Raw genomic sequence first — 6000 nt, 5'->3', positions numbered from 1 at the left:
GCTTGCTTGCTTTTAGATGTGCATGGCATGTGGATTTTAATTCCTTATCCCTGGATTGGATTTTCACCCTTTTTGGGATCTTATCAAGCCGAAATCAAAGTTAGGATGGGCAAACAAACATCAAAGCATTTGCATGGCATCGCTGGTTGAGTACTCGTCTCACCAGCTCAGCGAGGTTTGCATGCGGATGGAGGAAATATTAGCATTGCGATCAGATTATGTCTTAGCCAGGAGAGTCTCGGTTAAAAGTGCTGGGTCATGCCTAAGGTGCCACCCAGGCAATTGGCACTGTGGCTTAGCTGGTGAAAGCACCTGCCTTGTAAACAGGAGATCCTGGGTTCAAATCCCAGCAGTGCCTGTTGTGAGTTTCATCTCTTGGTACACAAGACAAGGTCTGGGTCCAACTGCACGAGGAGCTCAAGGCTTAAGTGCTTGTGGGCTCAGGTTGTGGCAGGGTATCTTGCTTTCAGCCAAGATTTCTGCTCAGTTTTCATGTGTTTTCCACAGGTAGATACCTGTCCATGGAGCTCAAGCAAGGTAGCTCTATTCATCCCACAGAAGTGAATGAACACTGGCATTTTGATTTGCAAGAATTGAATCATTTTCTGAGTAGCCGTGGAACATTTGCCTGATGTTGGTTACATTTAAATGAGGACAATGGCTGTCAATAAGCTAGTATATATATATATATGTATATATATATATATATATATATATATATATATATATATATATATATTGTTACGTCCCAGTCTAGGGTTGGGCCGTACAGCAAATGATAGGTTCGGGGTTCTATTTTAAACTGTGTGAACAAGGTTGGATATAATGGTGTAATATACCGGAAAGAAATAGACAGGCACTTTAGCTGGCAAAAAGACAGGGTTTGTATTGCTTTACACAAAGCAAACAAAAATACTGACACATCACCAGGATCAGCTTCAGGGTGGACCCAGGCCAAAATAATAAACAAAACAGGTATCTGTATTTTACAAGCTTGTTTACCTAAACAAAACACAAACAAAAATACAGATAACTTACCTATCTCCCTAAACCAAAAACAGTGGATAAATTCCCTTTTCCCCAAAACAAATGGCAGCCACACCCCTACTACTGGTGCGTGCACAAACATAAAGTGAAAGTATTCACAAAAAATATATACAACAAAAACCAAGCAAACAAACCAAAAGGGACAAGCAATAATCAAAGTCAAAGGGTTGCAATAAAGTCAAAACCAGGGTACACAAGCCAATATCAAAAACACCAAAATAACAACTCTCTCTCCAAAACAATCAACGCCTCGCCTACACGCCTCCTCAATCCCGGGTCTCTCTCCGGTTTATAACTGGTCCACTCGTTGCTGACGTCACGCAGGGCGGAAGTGCACGTGTGGAAGGTCAGCCAGCCGCTGGTGTAGTGGCAGTCGAAAACCTGGAGTGGAATGGGAGCGGAGCCGAACCTGGACACGCTGTAGTGGCAGTCGGAAAACTTGGAGTGGAATCAGGAGCGGAGCTCGACCTGGGCACAATATACACACGCTACAAAGCACAGAAGCCTAAACACACACAGCGCGACCAAAATGTTGCGGGTTGTAACATTTCCCCCCACACACAAATGTGAACTTCTAAGTTCACCTAACTTTTATTCAAAACCACAAAACGAGGAATGGTTTGATTGGGCTTACCCACAAGTTGACGATCTACAATATTGAGCTACATGTCTTTTCATACCAGGCCATACAAAATATTTTAACGCCCTCAAGTAGGTTTTCCGTACGCCCACATGACCAGAACAAGGATGGTCGTGAGCCAACATGAGAACTTCGTTGCGAAGTTCTTGAGGGACTACAACCTGATATACATCACTCGAACCATTCAAAGAATAGGGTGGTGACCACTTTCGCATTAAAACTCCATTTTCCAAGAAGTAAGCAATTGGGTGCTTCTCCAGCTCTCCTTTCTTCACCGCAGTCTCAAAGCAATGGGTTAGCGAAGGGTCGGCCTTCTGAGCTATCGCCAACTTGGCACGAGTTATGCGAAGTTTGGCATCTGGTTTCGAAGTAGCCTTTGGAACATCAGTAAATTTCACACTGGGGTTAAGCTGAGGCAGGCTTTCCTCAATGGTTTCCTCCTGGCATAAGAAAGAGTCAGACAAATCTACTACATCACTCAATTTCTTTTGCTGAGCACGCGTTAACACACAAGCAGGAAATACTGAAGGAATCTAAACTTCTAACTCTGGACAATCAGTAATCGGCTCAGATACAACCTCTGGAAGCGGAAAAATTTGGTTTCCAGCAATGTCATTCCCCAGAATGAATGAAATACCACTAACTGGCAATGCTGTACGAACGGCAACTTTAACAAAACCAGAAAAGCTTTTGGTTTCTAGATACAAGTTATGCAAAGGTGCCCGAATTACAGTCATACCTATGCCTTGAATTAACACATCACTCCCTAAATAAGAAGCTTCTGAAGAGGGTAATGCATTTTCCAAAATAAACGATTGAGCAGAACCGGTATCCCTCAATATTTTAATGGGGTTTCTTGTTTGACCAGCAACTAAAGATACATAACCAGAAAATATAAAAGACTCAAACACCGATTCCCCAGTAAACTTAGCCAGCAGCCCTGCAGCATTTACCTTTTTGCCAGCAGGCTGCTGACGAGCCACCTTACGCTTTAACACCGGACAGGAGGCAATTAAGTGACCTTTTTCGTGGCAATAATAACAGTTACGGGATTCAGGCGAAGGGCTAACTGGAGAGCGAGCTTGAGCAGTTCTGTTTCGTGACTTCAATTGACGCAAGGAAGAATTACTATGAGACATGGGCATATTAAACACAGTCTTAGAAAAGACATCAATCTTCTGTTCATTTAAATACACAACTAGCTGCTCTGGAAGACAAGACTTAAACTCTTCTAGTAGAATCAATTCTTTAAGCTGCTCAAAACGTCTTACATTACTTGCAGAACACCATTTTTCAAAGAGCAAGCATTTCTCACGAGCAAACTCAACAAATGTTTGGCTATTTGGTTTGACTGCAGCTTTAACCACATCATAATCAAGGCTCTGTTCCAAAGAAAGAGCAGAGCATGCTTCTTGTCCTTTTCCTGTTAATTTACACTGCAGTAACAGTGTCCACAAACTTCTTGGCCATCTTAACGTGGTTGCAATTTTTTCAAACACTGCGAAATAAGAATCAACCTCCTTCTCTCTAAATATAGGCACTAGACCCACATGTCAGCTGACATTAAAAACAGGCTGGCTTACCGGTGAGGACTGGAGTGGAGCAAGTGGTGATGCCAGCGCACTGGAGACATCAGCTCCAACGGGACTGGGGGAAACTGCTGCAGGAGAACCAAACTTTCTTGGCAACGGCACAGGCTTTCGACTGGGTCCACTGAATCGGTCGGGCGTTCAGGTCAAATAGCCCCCAATTCCTCCCCATGCTCTGCTACTGTTCTTGTGTCACTGGCCCTTGGGAGAGGTGGAGTACCCACTCCCTCAGAAACTTGAGTCACGTGGTCTCCTTGTCCAGAAGGCCAACCTTTGTCGATAATGCTGATCTTTTTGAAGGAATTCACATACCATGGGCATATAAGACATTCATTCATCCAAGATAAAACTTTAGAAGCAGGGCTGTTCAGAAGAGTGATCCTGGTAACAACTTTCACTGCATGTGAAGGTCAGAATCCCTTTTTTTTAGGGAAGAAAATGTTGAAAACATGGCAGTTAAACAGAAATCTTAATGGTTCGATTGATCTCAGCATAAATACTGGACAGGTTATCAGTCAGTGTGAAAGTTTAAAATTCTCATGACCAACCTCACCACTTGAAAGGGTTCACAAGTGCTTGGTTTCTTCAAATGTGTCAAACAATGGACGAGCATTGGGAAAGGATGGGTCATCAGAGCATCAGACTTTTAATCTAAGGGTCCAGGGTTCAAGTCCCTGTTCAGGCGTTACCTTGGTGATTAGGAAAAAAAGAGTGTTTGGCACAAGTTGTTCAAAGCAATTAAGAGGGTTAGCTTGGATTAAGAAATTCTCAAAGGCTGAAAATTGGAAATTGCAGACTACTTCAAATTCAGATTTTATTTGTCACATACACAGTCATACACAGTACGAAATGTAGTGAAATGCTTACACGACCGCCAGTGACCTTAAAAAGAGAATTAAAACTTATAAGTAATAAATATCAATATAAGAAATATGATAAAAAATTTAAATAAAAATTTAACTAGAAAAAATACAACCTGAAAATAGAAATATATTGTATACATAGAACTATAATTTTGTGCAAGTATGCATAGAAAAAGTGACTTTGTGCAATGGTTATTAAAGTGACTTTGTGTAATGGTCCAGAATGTAAACGTGAACATGTAGTGTAGATGTGATGTGCGTGGAGTTGTCCATAGTGTCCATGGATGTATAGAGATTGATTGATTGATTTTGAGAACTGTGAAAATATTGTGTTAGTTTTGCCTAGTGGTGTGGTTGAGAGACCTTATCGCCTGCGGGAAGAAGCTCCTCCTCAGTCTCTCTGTGTTGGCCCTCAGGGAGCGGAATCGCTTCCCAGACCGCAACAGAGTAAACAGTCCATTGTTGGGATGGCTGAGGTCCTTCACGACCTTCCTGGCCTTGGTCCAGCACCGCTTGGTGTAGATTAAGTGCAGGTCAGTGAGCTCGATGCGGATGATGCGCTCAGGTGATCGCACCACCCTCTGTAGAGCTCGTCTGTCCTGCATGGTGCTGTTCCCGAACCAGGTCGTGATGTTTCCCGTCAGGATGCTCTCTATGGTGCAGGAGTAGAAATTCCTGAGCACCTTGGAGGGCAGTCTAAAGTCTCTCAAGCGTCTGAGGTGGTACAGACGCTGCCGGGCCTTTTTTACCACGGTGTTGATGTGACAGGACCATGTCAGGTCCTGCGTGATGTGAACACCGAGGTATCTGAAGCTGTCCACTCTCTCCACTGGGCTCTTGTTGATGATGGGGGTCTGGTAGTTCCTCTCCTGTTTTGTACTGAAGTCCACTATCAGCTCCTTTGTCTTGCTGACGTTCAGGAGGAGATTGTTTCTCTGGCACCAGTTCTCCAGATTTCCAACCTCCTCCAGGTAGGCCGTCTCATCGTTGTTGGTGATCAGGCCCACCACGACAGTGTCGTCAGCAAACTTGATGACGGTGGTGGAGTTGGTAGTGGCCACGCAGTCAGAGGTGTACAGAGAGTACAGCAGGGGGCTCAGAACACAACCCTGGGGGGCTCCAGTACTGAGAGTGATGGAGGCTGAGACATGGCCGCCCATCCTTACTGCCTGTGGTCTGCCAGTCAGAAAATTGGAGATCCACTGACACATGGATGAGCTGAGTCCCAGGTGCTCCAGCTTGGTGGTGAGTGTGGAGGGAATTATGGTATTAAATGCAGAGCTGTAGTCGATGAAGAGCATTTTCACATAATTCCCCCTCCGAGTGTCCAGGTGAGTGAGAGATGTGTGGAGGAGATGTGAGATTGCATCGTCTGTGGAACGGTTTGGACGGTATGCAAACTGTAGTGGGTCCAGTGTGTCTGGTAGTGAAGAAATGATGAAGTCTCTGACCAGGCGTTCAAAGCACTTCATCACTACTGAGGTGAGGGCTACAGGGCGATAGTCATTGAGGGAAGCAGGATGAGGTTTCTTTGGGACTGGAACAATAATGGACTCTTTGAAGCATGTGGGGATCACCGACTGAGATAAAGAGATGTTGAATATCTCAGTGAACACAGGTGCTAGCTGGTCTGCGCAGGCTCTGAGAATGCGGCCTGAGATGCCATCTGGTCCTGCTGCTTTCCTGGTGTTCACTCTCTTGAAGGCTCTCCTCACGTCGTGCTCGGTGATGATGAACGCGCTTCCGGTGCTGGCAGTGACTTCCTGTCTGCAGCCATTAGCGCCGCTAGCATGCCTGCGCAGACCAGCTAGCGTCTGTGTTCACTGAAATATTCAACATTTTAACTCTTTATCTCAGTCGG

Source organism: Clarias gariepinus, chromosome 5 (genome assembly GCF_024256425.1).
Source record: "Clarias gariepinus isolate MV-2021 ecotype Netherlands chromosome 5, CGAR_prim_01v2, whole genome shotgun sequence".
Taxonomy (NCBI): domain Eukaryota; kingdom Metazoa; phylum Chordata; class Actinopteri; order Siluriformes; family Clariidae; genus Clarias; species Clarias gariepinus.
This window is presented reverse-complemented; position numbering follows the sequence as displayed.